We start from the raw sequence: 18,068 nt of genomic DNA, 5'->3' as shown, positions 1-18,068 counted from the left end.
AGCAACGTGACTTTCAGTTAACCGCTGCCTCCCATAGCATAAACTGTAACACTTCTGGTGACGTCCAGCTCCCAAGTGTCCTTAACACACGGAGTGGATTGACACCAAAAAGACCCTACGGAACATACGAACGGTACGATTGTATACGACATGGCGAAAGGAACCGTACTAAACAAATAAGATGTAAATAAATATGAAAAAAAATAATGGAAACGTTTCTTCGTACAATTACCACTGCTGGTAAACTGCGATTACTTAGCACACCATCTTGCACGCTGTTTACTGGTGACTGGATTCTAACGCCAGTCCCGCACACAGATGAAACCTGTCACAAATTAACAACACAGTGTTAACTCAACAAAGAGCAAAAGAATGAAAGGCATCAAGTAAATCAATCCACTGAAATAACAGTGACCACAGCGATTTTTTCATCCCTCAGCAACCAGATTTACCCATCTACAGGAATAATTGACCGTGAACACAATTCACTGCCCATCCTATCCATCTCTCTGTGGAGTATGCAGACACAGTGTCTCTCTCTCTCTTTCACACTGTCACACACACACACACACACACACACACACACACACACACAAACATCGGACTACCCAATGGGAACGTGTACCACCATGGGGCTCTTTTCAAACGCATTGCATTCAACCATCCCCGTTTGTCAGTCCTTACAGTACGACACCAAATTCTCCCGCTATTCGCTGATCACACAAAATGTTCCAAAGCGGCCAGCTATTCGAGCACACAGAAGCAGTGAAAAACAAAAGCGAGGGGGAATGCAATACGTATTTCGGTGACTGCGAAGGGCAGCGAGGAAAGCAAGGAGGAGGGCGTTGCAGCGGGCAGCGCCGCATTCCGCGGCCGGCGGTCATCGGTATTCCGCACAGCGGACCAATTCCCGCCGGCGAGTGTCCGGCGCCGCCTTTTGAAGCGACGCAGGCAGCCGTGACGCCGCCACCGCCGCCAGCGTGGCCCCACTGCAAGCACAATGCCGCCGCCCACACGCTCAGGGACTTCCCCGGCCACCGACACGCTCCCCGGCTTCCCCGCCCTGCGCCATTGTTGCACAGCCAGTGGCAGCTATATAGAAGCTGCCTCTATCCGCCTGTGAACTGGGCTGTTGGCTATAAAGTAGGGGTGGCGGTTCTCGCTGAAACAACCGGTTTTCGGTTATATCGATTTTTTTCCAGCACCAGTTCAACCGGACTGGTAACACTCGGAGTGCCATGCTCGTAATATCACGTTGATGTCGGCGGTGCGAAGAACGCCGCGCCCGTAATATTACGTCTATTGCGTTATAGCGAGAACTGCCGCGTCCGTAATATTACGGGCGGCCCTCATTCAACTCCCAGCTCCTGCGCGTAATTTTGCTGGTCCGGTATTTCTCAGTAGGGAGGCAAACACTTGTTGTACACCTTTCTGCCACTCGGACGCGCCACAAAACTTTCAGCTTTGCGAAATAAGCGTATACTGCAATCGACTGTGAAACACCAGTGTGAGCGTATTCGAAGCAACATGTCAAGAGGTAGCCCACTGAGTGACACTGAGATTCTCCGCGTTCTGGAATAATAGGAAGATAATCTGAGTGATATTTTTGACGGCAATGCCACGGATGAAGATCCCAGCCGGCCGCTGTGGCCAAGCGCTTCCAGTCGCTTCAGACCAGAACCGCGCTGCTGCGGTCGCAGGTTCGAATCCTGCCTCGGGCAAGGATGTGTGTGATGTCCTTAGGTTAGTTAGATTTGAGTAGTTCTAAGTCTAGGGGATTGATGACCTCAGATGCTAAGTCCCATAGTACGTAGAGCGATTTGAACCATTTGAACATCCAACGTGTGCTCAATCAGGACCAGATAAGATCGATACTGCAATTTTTTTGTGTTTTTCGCACAAGTTCTCAGATGAAATCATTTATTGTGATATTTCCTTTTCTTATTTCGCCGCACTTACGCTAAATGTCGTTCATATTTGTTCTACATATACATATTATTTCAGAATCGAGCACTGACAGTTAAGCACGATACCAGTGGCTGCCGCAGAGCCGCTAGAATCTCTGGTGAGTTTTGCAGGAGTCAAGCGGAAGTATGAGAAATCGTACGAGACGGACATGATCTCTGTATAAGAACACATCAACCATGCCATTTGTATAAATAAATAGTCCGTAACACGCAAAAACAATTTATTTTCCTACCCGATAACAGTTTCTTTAGTTTTGATTCTGGTGATGAAAGGCTACGAAGCAGGGCACCATAAATGACATGTATTAGAAGAGGAAACAATAAACTTTATCCTCGTCTACGAAAAATCTATTTATGAGTGTTAACGAATCAGTACCAAACGGACAAAGTACTCTAAAAATGGCCGCCAGTTACTGAAGGAGAGTGAGGCTGGCACGGGATAACTAGATTTGCATATATGGCTAGCACTCAAAGCGTTAAAACAGCTCAAAATAACCGTTTTCTAAAATAACCTCGATTTTTTGTTCCTATTATTGAAATCAACCAAAAACTGAAAAATTTTATCTCTCTCAGTTTTAAGATATCTAGTATGAAAATATTCAACTGAATAGGCAAATAAAAGAAAACTTAGTACATCCACTTCTCGCTGCTTTTCTTGTTAAGTGTTAAGTGGTCTGCTACTACAACAAATCGACAGTATTCTCCTATTGAATCTGATTTTTTAAAACTCTGCTCAAAAATTATGTTGTAGTCAGGAATCATACCATTATTTAGATATTACGAACAGTCTATACTAAAGGGTGAAAACCGACGACGAAGAACTCTATTTTTCGTGTTAATTTGTCCGTTACCGAGCGCTATCAGCAGATGAAGGCATGTTTTGCGGACGCAAGCAGCAGATCAGCTGCAAATAATATATCACTGTTGCTATTAACCATTCAACAAATGCCCTACAATGCTAGAAAAAGTCTCCACGGCTGCAGTATCAAATGCCAGGTATAATATTTACAATAAAAATGGTTTGATATTTATGATGATATTCTTAATTTATGTAGTTCACATAGAGTGAAATCAATACTCTGAAGAGTTGTTTTGGCTTAATACTTTAGTATGCACCTATACGTATGTGAAGCAACAAAGTTTTTATATTAGAAATTAAGTTTTATTTGAATTACTCAAATAGAATTGGAGCAATAATTTTACCAATGATTTGTGTTTCCATATACAAGAAATCAAACATATTGGTAAAGGTATTCATTACATTCAACAGAAGCAGAAGGTACAAGATGAGATTACTTGGAGCAGCTGAACTTTGGGGTAATATCTTTAAACTTGATTCTTTTTGGGGTTTCTAGTCTATTCTACGGGCACAAGAATATTTGTTCAGTAGGTGTAGTAACAGTTTATTTCGATTTTCTTAACACCTGTTATTATACGAGAGGTGTCCAGAAAGTAAGTTCCGATCGGTCGCGAAATGAAAACGACTGTGAAAATCCGATAAAGCTTTGCACAGATGTATTGGGCAGTGTCTCTAGTACGACCCTAGATATCACCACATCGCTCTTCTCATTTATGAGATCACAGTCAGCGCGCAAAGACGTCTAGAAAATAGTGTCTCCCGCTAAGTACGAGGGCCTGGTGAGAAATTTCGCCTGAAGCTATGCAGCCAACATTACATAACTGTCGTGAGGTTTCTTCTTCAAGACGATTCTCAGCCGCATTCTGCAGGGGCAATGGAGACGCTCCTGCATTGTTTTCAATTCGAAATGTTTGATTACCCACAATACAGCCCGTAATGGTCTCCATCTGTGTTTCATCTCTTCTCGCATGAACCGCTGGCTATGAAGACAACATTTTGGCACAGAAAACGAGCTGCAGACCAGCGTAGAGAAATGGCGGTAAGCACTGGCGGCTGTCTTCTATGATGAGGGTATTGGAAAGTTGGTACAACGCTACGACAAATGTCTAAATCAGAACGGCGACTACGTACAGAAGTAGCTGGAAGGTGTAGCTAACTGTTACAAATAAAACATTTCTGATATTCACTGTGGTTTCCATTTCGCGATCAATCGGAACTTACTTTCTGAACAGCCCTCGTATTATCTTGAACACCTACTATATCTTAAAAATTGGTTGCATCTTCATTTCACAACAAAATAATTTGATACGTGTAAAAAACAGATCATGGTTCACGTTATTTTCTCACACACTTGTGACGCTACTGTGCGTATCACTAAACGAAATTATTTAATTTTTATGCCACTATTTCGTGGCTGTTTAACTGTGAGTATCTGACTTATTTGCTAGGGAGGAAAGAGTTGCATTTTTCTCATTGGAAAGGTCCACTTCCAGAGTGTGTGCTCTGTGAGTAGCACAAATTTTAGTTCACTTTTATTCTTGCTTGACTTCTGGTTATACATATGAGTATCGAAACAATGGTTACGTAAAGAATTTTGTGTGTACGAGCTCTTATATGTATTTTTGTAAGTATATTGTATGTGCATTGATAACGTGAAGAAACAAGAAAGCTGACGCACGATGCAGCAGAGAGGCACTGACTGGTTATCGCAGAGATCAGCGACAAAACTACGTCACGGATCAGTCGGCCATTTGTGGGATTTACCGCAAGGCGACACCGACAATGAAGCGTTAGTCGAGTGCTGATGTGGCGCTATGTGTTTGTTTAGATTAGCAGGTAGCAGTACTTCGATTCAATTTATTAATAGTGACGAGTGATCATTACGAAGTAGGGAAGTGCAGTGGGACCTATAAGATCAACGCCTGAAGAGGTAGAGCTTTGTATGACTGTAACTACCAAAGTTAAACGGGCAGTAGTACTTAGAATTTCTTTTTTTTTACTTTTATATGCTTCCTTACCGTTTTAGGGGTTTTAGTTTCTTCGATGGCATTCATTCACTAGCTCCTCGGTTGACGAATTGAGATGCAAATTTCTGAAATAAATCAAATGCAACGTGCTTTGTGAGAATTATAAATAAAACACTGCTTGACTTTTTCTTTGTTCAATATATACCATTCAATACTCAAAATTCATAAAACCTAAACTATACTTCGTGGTATCAAGGTCGCAGTGCTTTATTTGTCACTAGAAAAAGAAATAACCACGAAAGGAATAAAATGTCTATTTAGAAAAGATAGAGAAATAGAAACATAATTTATCCATAAATCTAATTCATTTGGGGCTCTAGTGAGGTTTAAGGATGAAAGAGAATCTTAAACTACCTTCAAAATTTTTTGAAATCTTAGACCGACAAAGTGTTAGCTGGTTGGACGTATACCATTTCTATACTAATGACGTGAAAAGTAATCCAGTGTTACGTCTTGAAGTTAGACAGCATACACAAACAACTAAACGTAAAGTAGATAAAACGAATAAGTAGTGCATTTTTTTAAATTCAACACAGTGAATATTTGTACGTGGTTCCTTATTTCAGTGAGCTAATGTATGATATGTAAGGCAAACAGAGATAGTACTGATGTCGTAACTGATGACCAACTATGCAGAGACGATTTAAGATGGAGAGAGAATATTCATACAAATCTATGAGCATAGCCTCTCAGCTGGATGAAACAGTCCAAGAGTATGTCAGTAAATAAATATGTTTATTTTTGGTTAAAACTAAGGTTACATTTGAGTACAGTAGAGGATTATCCCAGGCTTGGCGCGAATGTATGTCGCTGCCTTTCTTATAAAATTTTTTTCCCTATCTGAGAAACTGTGCTATTATTACATGAATTAATGACATGTAGGAAAGTAATAAGTATTGTAATCGATAGGAATTCTTACACTGCTGTCTGTACTACGAATTTCTTTGGGATACTGAAAACAGTACGTAATCTTCTGCCAAGAATCGGTTGTTCCTAAAAACTATAAAACTGGTTATGATATACGTATCTGTATGTTCTAGTGTAGTGAGTGGATATTGTATCTGAATGTTAACATAGCAATAAGTTTAAGACAAAGGAACTCTGACACAGTAATGTACTTTGCCATAACGTCGTGGAAGTAGATAGTTTTCAAGCTACACATTATGCATGGACTCAGGTTCCTGTTTGTTGGCAGAAGGCAGTCAGCGAATATCATTAGGAGAGACGAACCTCACCAGGGAGAGTTTTCATGGAAGTGGGGGCTAAAACCTGCTGTGTTTTTGTGGGAAGACCCGGCACCTGTCCTCAATGATATTAGAGTTTGCATGCCGCCTCTGCAGTCCGTAGGGCGTAACGGAGCATGGAATTTTTGCACGAACATCGAAGGACGAGATACTGCGGTTTGCATTAGCTCTATTGTGTGTGATAGAGTTTCAGTAAAATGTAAGTATGGGTCGTTTTAGTGGTGAATATACCAGAAGTGTATCATATGGAAGTAGTCACAGAAAACCGTCAATTGTGGCAAACAAGTAACCAGGATTATTGTTAAAAATTGGGAATATTTGACAATTCCTCCGGTTATAATGTGTAACTGGTCATCTATTCTTAATTTTTTTATGATTTATTTTCTCTCAGTTAACCAGTTTTCAAGCCACTGCAGGCTCTTCGTCAGGAGGAAACGTTACAGGGACACTATCTGAGTCATGGACACTATTTTAGCCGGCCGCGGTGGCCGAGCGGTTCTAGACGCTTCATTCTGGAACCGCGCGACTGCTACGGCCACAGGTTCGAATCCTGCCTCGGGCATGGATGTGTGTGATGGCCTTAGGTTAGCTATGTTTAAGTAGTTCTAAGTTCTAGGGGACTGATGACCACCAATGTTAAGTCCCATAGTGCTCAAAGCTATTTGAGCCATTTTTGACACTATTTTAGTGGCGCTCGCTAGCAGACATAAGGGAAATTTAATTAACAATAACTGAAGTTTATGAAATCATAAGACATGTTTCATGGTACTGTAATACACTGCTAAATGACATCCATGACAATTTCGTTCCGATAATGTCCATTTTCCGGATTATACACACTCAAACAAACACATTATTTAGCTGAATTTGTTTTCACAGTCATTCACGGGAAGGAAAACTCTGAACGTAAGTACAGTGATTGTCACCGATCGATGAACTCTGGCGTTAACTGTGACACAGTACAGCGTGATTCCCATGTCCGTCATCAAAGCTCAGTTCGGATCGGTCCCCTGCCGGATTAGATTCTTTATTTCTACTTGAGAGACTACCTCTGTGTGTAAGTAGGCTGTTTAGGTTTTTATGTTGGTGACGCCACGTAGCGCTCTGTATTAAAATCGCTGACTGCGCTGTGTGCAATCTGTGGCTGGTTGGATTCACTGTTGGATTATTCGTTAGTGTAGTGTTGGGCAATTGGATATGAACATCCAGTAGTGTTGGGCTGTTGGAGGTGAGCGGCCAGCAGTGGTGAATGTGAGGAGAGAGACTATCAAAATCTTTCATTTGCTAACTATGCCTATCAGTAGTTAGTGTCTTCAGTAGTTAGAATCTTTTACTCAGCTGGCAGTATTGGCGCTCGCTGTATTGCAGTAGTTCGAATAACGAAGATTTTTGTGAGGTAAGTAATTCGTGAAGAGTATAGGTTTTTGTTAGTCAGGGCCATTCTTTTCTAGGGATTATTGAAGGTCAGATTGCGTTGCGCTAAAATATTTTGCGTCAGTTTAGACATGAACAGAATAAGTAAAGATAAAACAGTCTCAGTACGTTTAGTTTTGCTCAGCTGTTTGAAAATCAATCCAGCACTGTCATTCTTAATTTTCTAAGGGGACGTTTCATGTGTACTAAACTTCACACCTTACATTTACCCATATCAGCTACGAATTTAATAACAAATACGCATAGTATGTAACAATTCGTTTTCTGCAATACTTCCTGGAGTTGCAATTGTTAGCAGTTTACTTGACATCATTACAGTAAAGGTAAACAAATTTTTATACTCTTACTTTATCATTAAACACCGTAAGTTCTTCATGTGGTAACAACATGCTTCTTGAGCTGTTCAGTAGATGAAAAAACCGCTTATTTTTATTGTCGTAGTTGTAATGACTTCCTGTAAGAGACGTTGCGTGTTCTGCGGCAGACAACGCGAAAGGCGGCGACTCAGACAGGCAAGCAGTCTGTTGTCGACAGCCAAGGTCACCTAGGAGGCGGCTAGACACATTCCTAGCAACCACTCAGACACGCACTGGGGGAGCTGGCTGGTCTGCAGCACGGCATGTCGCCATATGTAGTTTCGCACCTGCAAAATGGAAAGAAGCACTCATTATTTTTGCTCAGAATTATGCATTGCCCCATTATGCATGCTAAAGCAGCATCAGATGACAGTTGTGAAAGCCTTGGACTGCTCCGTGTTACCTCTTGTAGTACATCTGGGTCACTGACACAAACGACAAATTGCAACAGAGAAGGTAATACAGTTCGGTAAAGAACGTTTTAGATTTTCCCACAAACAAATATTTTGTCATTTATTTGCTGATGAGTAGCTGAATTTGAAACACCTTCAAATGGCAGGAACGTAATGGGACGTAGATGAGTAATACAGAGGTTGCTAAGAATATCAAAGTAAGCATTAGGCAACTATCGTGAAAAGAACTGGAGATAGCATTGAAAGACGTAAGTGTAAAGAGCTACCTAGACGATGAGGCTTTCCTTCGAAATTATGAAGATCTTTGGGACAATCAACCGTGACAAAACCATTCCATATGGTATGAAACATATTTTAGACAGAAGGACATGAAAGAAGGATAGCAGTTGACAAGGGAGTGAGATAGGGTTGTAGCCTGTCTCTAGTGTTATTCATTCTCTAAACTGAGCAAGCAGGAAAGGAAAGTAAAGATAATTTTGAGGATTTCCAATTCTAATGCAGTTATGGGAGGCGGCTAAGGACTCGGAAGGCCAATTGAACGGAATGGATAGTGTTTAGAAAACAACTTTTAAAGCGAACAACAGAAGGAAAACAATTATAACAGATTTATGTCGAATTTAACCAGGTGGTGCTGGAGGATTTATATTAGGCATAAAGACAATGGAGGTAGTAGATGAGGTATGATACATGAGTAGAAAATAAAATGTCAGTGGACGATGTTAATAAAATTTGAATAAAGAACTGGAGCAGCATGAAAATCATCTTGAAAAAGAGAAATATTTCAACAGCTACTATACAGGATGTATCCCCTATGGGGCGTTAGGTACATTTTCTCTGGTGTCTCAGCAGATATCTACCGTTTCGTTTTTGCGGTATGTATCTGGAGCCAGCGCAAACGAATACTGTTTGTATGTGACGCTGACAGAAAGCGTCGGTTTGTTCTCTAATACGAACAAAATTATTTTTAAAACGACATTTTACGGTCCCATTCGATTGAGTGCTCCCACATTAGATATTCATTCTATCTGTCTCTATTTACAGCGACAGAAAAACATGAAGAGTAACCGACATCTCGGCAGCGACACCACCACTCTGTTCCGCGCTAACTTCTACCTCCATGCAAAACCGCTGCTCAGTTGCTGCTGGAGTACTCATTGTTTTTCGTGTTTTGCTGTCCCTGCTAATACACACCAATAAACCAGATATCACCCCAGACTAATCTGGGACAGTTGAATCGAATGCGGATATAAAACTCAGTTTTAAAAAAACATTTAGTTCGTAACAGGAAACAAACCGACACTTTTTTGTCGGAACTGGGCGTCGCGTGAAAGACTTGACGATAAGTACTTGTTTGGGCTGACTCCAGTTACACATTGTAAAACAGAAATTGCAAATATCTGCGGAAACTTCAGAGCAAATGCGTCCGACGACGCTTAGGAGAGACGCTCTGTACGTTTAAGTACTGGGAAATATTTTCTGAAAGTATTGTTTAGAGAATAAAGCTATGCTGAAGTGAAACGTAGATAATAGACAGTTCAGACAATAGCAAAATATAAACTTTCGAAACGTGTATTACTGAAGAATATTGAAGATATGAGGGAAGATAGGATAACCAATGAAGACGTGCTTAGTCGATGCGGAAGGAATGAAATTTACGGTGCAATTTGACCAAAAGAAGGGATTGGCTGATAGGACATATGCGGAATCAAGGGATAGACAATGTGGTTAACGGAGAATTTGTGTGTGTGCCAGGAGGTTGGCTGGGGGGGGGGGGGCATAAAAACTGGCAGAAGGCCAGTTCTTGAGTAGTAAGTGTGTTCAAGTTGTTTTAGTTTTCAATAATAATGATGAATTACCCCGAAGAACTGCATCGAACCTGTCTTTGGAACAAAGACCAACACATCTAGCTAACAGCGTCATTACCTTTCGCTCTGATGACTACGGCAGGCGCGCCGTGACAAAGACATCACGTGACACCAAGAGCATTTGGGAATCTCTCATACAGAGCCCAAAAACACACACAAATTCTATGGCTGGATCCAATGCGCGTACAAAGCACTTTTGATGTCCCAGATGTAGTCGAATGGATAGAATTCGGATAACTAATTAGACCACGCAGGCATTCTCGTATGCACGCCCTTTCAACCATTAGCACAATTCGAAAGCAATAGAATTGTGCATTGTCCTGCTGAAAGTACAAGTTTACTGCTGGGTGCCGTAGGCAAACAATCAGAAAGCAGTTTCACGTTTCATACGACGATGTGCAACTGTAACAGATTTATCAGGCACCTAATTTCATCCACGTACACAACCTACACTCGTGAAACTATCCACCGCTTACCCGAACACATCTCAAAAGGCATTCTGAATCCATTGTTCCAAGAGTCTTCCGTAGTAGACATAGCGTACGATTGGCATCTAACAGCCGGGCATCGCAACTCGTGAGTCGAGCTGACCTTTCATGCATCAAACGGTCAACGGCTGTGTCTCTGCGCCAGTGCTAGGCCCTGCGCCTATAAGGTACACGCGTAGTTTGGTGCCTTTTCTTCGCATTGCTTTTACGAGTAAAATGCTGCATTGCGGACTGATATTCCACGGCCGCCAATGTCATCAATGCGTTGGCACCAAGCGCACCTGACCGCAAGGGCCGAGGTTGCCTCGCAGTACACATACTCACGGTACATCATCGATACGATGCGGCGTGAAAAGGGAAGAAATTTCGTCTCTAAGGTCGTCTACGAGAACATTAGAAGAAGGTTAAGATTTACCGCCAAGAGCTGCTGATAAACAACCAGTTTCTGTCCATGGAACCCATCAACAGAGTCATAAGACTATTACACCTCTACACTAGGCGATATAACATCAATGACATCAAATACTAAAACTCATTAATTCTTCGCCAGTGTCAAATAGTATTATGACACCGCGGCTCAAAAAATGTGCCAAATAGTGCGCTGACTGTGATATGGTATGATAGAATGCACTGTTGGCACATACACTCCTGGAAATGGAAAAAAGAACACATTGACACCGGTGTGTCAGACCCACCATACTTGCTCCGGACACTGCGAGAGGGCTGTACAAGCAATGATCACACGCTCGGCACAGCGGACACACCAGGAACCGCGGTGTTGGCCGTCGAATGGCGCTAGCTGCGCAGCATTTGTGCACCGCCGCCGTCAGTGTCAGCCAGTTTACCGTGGAATACGGAGCTCCATCGCAGTCTTTAACACTGGTAGCATGCCGCGACAGCGTGGACGTGAACCGTATGTGCAGTTGACGGACTTTGAGCGAGGGCGTGTAGTGGGCATGCGGGAGGCCGGGTGGACGTACCGCCGAATTGCTCAACACGTGGGGCGTGAGGTCTCCACAGTACATCGATGTTGTCGCCAGTGGTCGGCGGAAGGTGCACGTGCCCGTCGACCTGGGAACGGACCGCAGCGACGCACGGATGCACGCCAAGACCGTAGGATCCTACGCAGTGCCGTAGGGGACCGCACCGCCACTTCCCAGCAAATTAGGGACACTGTTGCTCCTGGGGTATCGGCGAGGACCATTCGAAACCGTCTCCATGAAGCTGGGCTACGGTCCCGCACACCGTTAGGCCGTCTTCCGGTCACGCCCCAACATCGTGCAGCCCGCCTCCAGTGGTGTCGCGACAGGCGTGAATGGAGGGACGAATGGAGACGTGTCGTCTTCAGCGATGAGAGTCGCTTCTGCCTTGGTGCCAATGATGGTCGTATGCGTGTTTGGCACCGTGCAGGTGAGCGCCACAATCAGGACTGCATACGACCGAGGCACACAGGGCCAACACCCGGCATCATGGTGTGGGGAGCGATCTCCTACACTGGCCGTACACCACTGGTGATCGTCGAGGGGACACTGAATAGTGCACGGTACATCCAAACCGTCATCGAACCCATCGTTCTACCATTCCTAGACCGGCAAGGGAACTTGCTGTTCCAACAGGACAATGCACGTCCGCATGTATCCCGTGCCACCCAACGTGCTCTAGAAGGTGTAAGTCAACTACCCTGGCCAGCAAGATCTCCGGATTTGTCCCCCACTGAGTATGTTTGGGACTGGATGAAGCGTCGTCTCACGCGGTCTGCACGTCCAGCACGAATGCTGGTCCAACTGAGGCGCCAGGTGGAAATGGCATGGCAAGCCGTTCCACAGGACTACATCCAGCATCTCTACGATCGTCTCCATGGGAGAATAGCAGCCTGCATTGCTGCGAAAGGTGGATATACACTGTACTAGTGCCGACATTGTGCATGCTCTGTTGCCTGTGTCTATGTGCCTGTGGTTCTGTCAGTGTGATCATGTGATGTATCTGACCCCAGGAATGTGTCAATAAAGTTTCCCCTTCCTGGGACAATGAATTCACGGTGTTCTTATTTTAATTTCCAGGAGTGTATTTATGAGTGATGCTGTAATTTATAATAACACTAGCGGAGACACCTACGTTGCCCAGGTATTGCCGGCCGCGGTGGTCTCGCGGTTATAGGCGCTCAGTCCGGAACCGCGCGACTGCTACGGTCGCAGGTTCGAATCCTGCCTCGGGCATGGATGTGTGTGATGTCCTTAGGTTAGTTCGGTTTAAGTAGTTCTAAGTTCTAGGGGACTGATGACCACAGCAGTTAAGTCCCATAGTGCTCAGAGCCGTTTGAACCATTTTTTTTCGCCCAGGTATTTGTTTACAGCTATGCGTCCACGTCCGTATCGTCCAGCTGTGTATATTCACATTTGGTAATCGGTCTGTCTGGCATTGTCCTGTGATATATGATCGCGGTCGTTCATTCAAGCGCGGAATACTGACATCAGCTACGGCAATTGCAATTATATTTAGAACTACACTCGCGACTAGCAACGTGAAGCCTCAGCATAGAACGAAAAAGACACGTGATCAGCAATTTACTTTACTACCCTCGCACGACCACTACAGTAATCTGACGCTTATCGCTACAAAGGTTCTCGGCTCAGCGAGATAACATAAATTCTACTTCACCAAAAGCTTCCGTGGGCACCTCCACGGCTGCCGTGGAACACCAGACGATCCTCAGGCTCTCGCTACAAGCACTCTGTCCCAGTAACGAGGTCGCACACCTCGCCAGGACCAACCTCTCTCTTCGACGCTCCAGGAACAAGTGTTTCTCAGTCGCTACGCTTTTTCATAGCTCCTGTTCTTTTTTCTTCCCCTTTTTAATGTGGCCCATCATGTTGTTGGAAGGCGTTCGTTTCCGAGCGCCGACCAATCTCATTTTTGCAACCGACCGAAGCTTCTAGAAGCTTCCAGACTGTTCCAGAAGCTTCCGCTCCGGCCGTTGGGAAAACCACCTACACCTACACAATATTTTAGCGCAACTCAATCTGACTTCTAATAATCCCTACAAAAGAATAGACCTGGCTAACAATAACCTGTAGCCTACCGTTCATGAATCGCTTACCTCAGAAAATCTTACTCGAACTACTGCAATACAGCGAGCGCCAATACTGCCAGCTAAATAAATGATTCTAACTACTGGAGGCACTAACTGCTGATAGGCATATAGTTAGCAAATGAAAGATTTTCATAGAGAACAAACAATGTATTTACTTTAATAGTGCTCAAAAGTCATTATATATATATTCTTGACATCTATTTTGACAAATTTCCTTTTTATGTCGGACACCCCCCCCCCCCCCAATGAACCATGGACCTTGCCGTTGGTGGGGAGGCTTGCGTGCCTCAACGATACAGATAGCCGTACCGTAGGTGCAACCACAACGGAGGGGTATCTGTTGAGAGGCCAGACAAACGTGTGGTTCCTGAAGAGGGGCAGCAGCCTTTTCAGTAGTTGCAGGGGCAACAGTCTGGATGATTGACTGATATGGCCTTGTAACACTAACCAAAATGGTCTTGCTGTTCTGGTACTGCGACAGGCTGAAAGCAAGGGGAAACTACAGCCGTAATTTTTCCCGAGGGCATGCAGCTTTACTGTATGATTAAATGATGATGATCTCCTCTTGGGTAAAATATTCCGGAGGTAAAATAGTCCCCCATTCGGATCTCCGGGAGGGGACTACTCAAGAGGAAGTCGTTATCAGGAGAAAGAAAACTGGCGTTCTACGGATCGGAGCGTGGAATGTCAGATCCCTTAATCGGGCAGGTAGGTTAGGAAATTTAAAAAGGGAAATGGATAGGTTGACGTTAGATATAGTGGGAATAATTGAAGTTCGGTGGCAGGAGGAACAAGACTTTTGGTCAGGTGAATACGGGGTTATAAATACAAAATCAAATTGGTGTAATGCAGGAGTAGGTTTAATAATGAATAAAAAAGTAGGAGTGTGGGTAAGCTACTACAAACAGCACAGTGAACGCATTATTGTGGCCAAGATAGACACGAAGCCTATGCCTACTACAGTAGTACAAGTTTATATGCCAACTAGCTCTGCAGATGATGAAGAAATTGATGAAATGTATGATGAGATAAAAGAAATTATTCAGGTAGTGAAGAGAGTAGGAAAAGGGAGACAAGGAAACATAGTGGGTGAATATGGATTGGGGGAGAGAAAGCAAAGAGGAAGCCGCCTGGTAGAATTTTGCACAGAGCTTAACTTAATCATAGCTAACACTTGGTTCAAGAATCATAAAAGAAGGTTGTATACATGGAAGAACCCTGGAGATACTAAAAGGTATCAGATAGATTATATAATGGTAAGACAGAGATTTAGGAACCAGGTTTTAAATTGTAAGACATTTCCAGGGGCATATGTGGACTCTGACCACAGTCTATTGGTTATGAACTGTAGATTAAAACTGAAGAAACTGCAAAAAGGTGGGAATTTAAGGAGATGGGACCTGGATAAACTGAAAGAACCAGAGGTTGTACAGAGTTTCAGGGAGAGCATAAGGGAACAAGTGACAGGAATGGGGGAAAGAAATACAATACAAGAAGAATGGGTAGCTTTGGGGGATGAAATAGTGAAGGCAGCAGAGGATCGAATAGGTAAAAAGACAAGGGCTAGTAGAAACCCTTGGGTAACAGAAGAAATATTGAATTTAATTGATGAAAGGAGAAAATATAAAAATGCAGTAAATGAAGCAGGCAAAAAGGAATACAAATGTCTCAAAAATGATATCGACAGGAAGTGCAAAATGGCTAAGCAGGCATGGTTAGAGGACAAATGTAAGGATGTAGAGGCGTATCTCACTAGGGGCAAGGTAGACAGAGCCTACAGCAAAATTAAAGAAACATTTGGAGAAAGGAGAACCACTTGCATGCATATCAAGAGCTTTGATGGAAACCCAGTTCCAAGAAAAGAAGGGAAAGCAGAAAGGTGGAAGGAGTATATAGAGGGTCTATACAAGGGCGATGTACTTGAGGACAATATTCTGGAAATGGAAGAGGCTGTAGATGAAGATGAAATGGGAGATATGATACTGCGTGAGGAGTTTGACAGAGCACTGAAAGACCTGAGTCGAAACAAGGCCCCCGGAGTAGACAACATACCATTAGAACTACTGACAGCTTTAGGAGAGCCAGTCCTGAGAAAACTCTACCATCTGGTGAGTAGGACGTATGAGACAGGCGAAATACCCTCAGACTTCAAGAAGAATATAATAATTCCAATCCCAAAGAAAGCAGGTGTTGACATATGTGAAAATTACCGAACTGTCAGTTTGGTAAGTCACAGTTGCAGAATACTAACGCGAATTCTTTACAGACGAGTGAGAAAGCTGATAGAAGCCGACCTCGGGGAAGATCAGTTTGGATTCCGTAGAAATGTTGGAACACGTGAGGCAATACTGACCCTACGACTTATCTTAGAAGAAAGATTAAGGAAAGGCAAACCTACATTTCTAGAATTTGTAGACTTAGAGAAAACTCTTGACAATGTTGATTGGAATACTCTCTTTCAAATTCTGAACGTGGCAGGGGTAAAATACCGGGAGCGAAAGGCTATTTACAATTTGTACCGAAACCAGATGGCAGTTATAAGAGTCGAGAGGCATGAAACGGAAGCAGTGGTTGGGAAGGGAGTGAGACAGGGTTGTAGCCTATCCCCGATGTTATTCAAACTGTATATTGAGAAAGCAGTAAAGGGAACAAATGAAAAGTTCGGAGTAGGTATTAAAATCCATGGAGAAGAAATAAAAACTTTGAGGTTCGCCGATGACATTGTAATTCTGTCAGAGACAGCAAAGGACTTGGAAGAGCAGTTGAACAGAATGGACAGTGTCTTGAAAGGAGGGTATAAGATGAACATCAACAAAAGCAAAACGAGGATAATGGAATGTAGTCGAATTAAGTCGGGTGATTCCGAGGGAATTAGATTAGGAAACGAGACACTTGAAGTAGTAAAGGAGTTTTGCTATTTGGGGAGCAAAATAACTGATGATGGTCGAAGTAGAGAGGATATAAAATGTTCTGAGACATCAAGGGATCACCAATTTAGTATTGGAGGCCAACGTGGAGGATAAAATCGTAGAGGGAGACCAAGATTCAGAAGGATGTAGGTTGCAGTAGGTACTGGGAGATGAAGAAGCTTGCACAGGATAGAGTAACATGGAGAGCTGCATCAAACCAGTTCATATTAACATCTCAAAGCTCTGGCATCTCTCTCCCCACATCCACCGCTGCTGGCGGCTCACTTCCAACTGAACTGCCCAATGTTACGGGCTTTTCACACCCAACTGCCAAACACTACACTGGCGAATAACTTCCAACAAAGAGTTCACCCAGCCACAGACTGCACACAGCGCAGTCAGCGATATTAATACAGAGCGTTACATGGCGTCACCACCATAAAAACCTAAACAGTCTACTTACATCCTATGTAAAAAAAAATATGGATCGAATTGTTGTTATTCTGACTGATTATAACATTTAAATAGCGTTTACGGTCAATATTCTCTCAAAATATCTGATTTTTATGTAATTGAAGTTTAAAAATAATTAAATAGCAAGATCTAGTCTTGGTTTTTGAAAATCTACTGTAATTGAAATTGGGTTGTGTTAATGTGTAGTCTCTTGGTCTTAAAAAAATGGAAAAGTGTTTGTTGGTTTAATTACTTTGCCGCCAGAGAAATCTTCCTCTACCGGTTTAAATACTCCTCATAGGAAAAAATGTCATTAGGGTAAAATATTTGTTTTGATGTCCCCTGCAACCTCCCAGAGTTTTTCGGTTTAAATACTTTTCACCCTGTATATGCTCCAAGTTTGGTTGAAACAGACCCAGTGCTTTAGGAGGAGATATGGAAAACACACACATATATACACACACACACACATACACACACACGCGCGCGCGCGCGCGCGCGCGCGCTTATACACACAAAGACAAACACACATCTACGAGGGATATTCGGAAAATAAGATCCGCCGGCCGCAGAATGGAAGCTACTGTGAAAATCAAAAGGGTTTTGTTTGCAACAATTAGCTACACCTTCCTGCTGCTTCTCTGCATAGTCACCTCTCAGGCTTAGAAACTGTCGTAGTGTTGTACCAACTTCCTAATATCCTCATCATAGAAGGCAACCGCCTGTTCTTTCCGCTAAGTCTCTACGGTGGTCTACAGCTCGTTGTCTGTGCCTAAATGCTGTCTTTATAGCCAGCAGTTCATGTGAGCGGATGTGAAACCCAGGGGGAGCCAGCGACGGTCTGTATTGTGGGTAATCAAACACTTCTCATCGAAAACGCTAGAGTACCGTGTTCATTGCCTCTGCAGAGAGCGGTCGAGAATTTTCATGAAGAAGGACGCGCGTGACTGTTATGTTAACGT

This window comes from Schistocerca cancellata, chromosome 3, assembly GCF_023864275.1.
Source record: "Schistocerca cancellata isolate TAMUIC-IGC-003103 chromosome 3, iqSchCanc2.1, whole genome shotgun sequence".
NCBI classification, from domain to species: domain Eukaryota; kingdom Metazoa; phylum Arthropoda; class Insecta; order Orthoptera; family Acrididae; genus Schistocerca; species Schistocerca cancellata.
The sequence above is the reverse complement of the archived record's forward strand: the minus strand, read 5'-3'. Positions refer to the sequence as shown.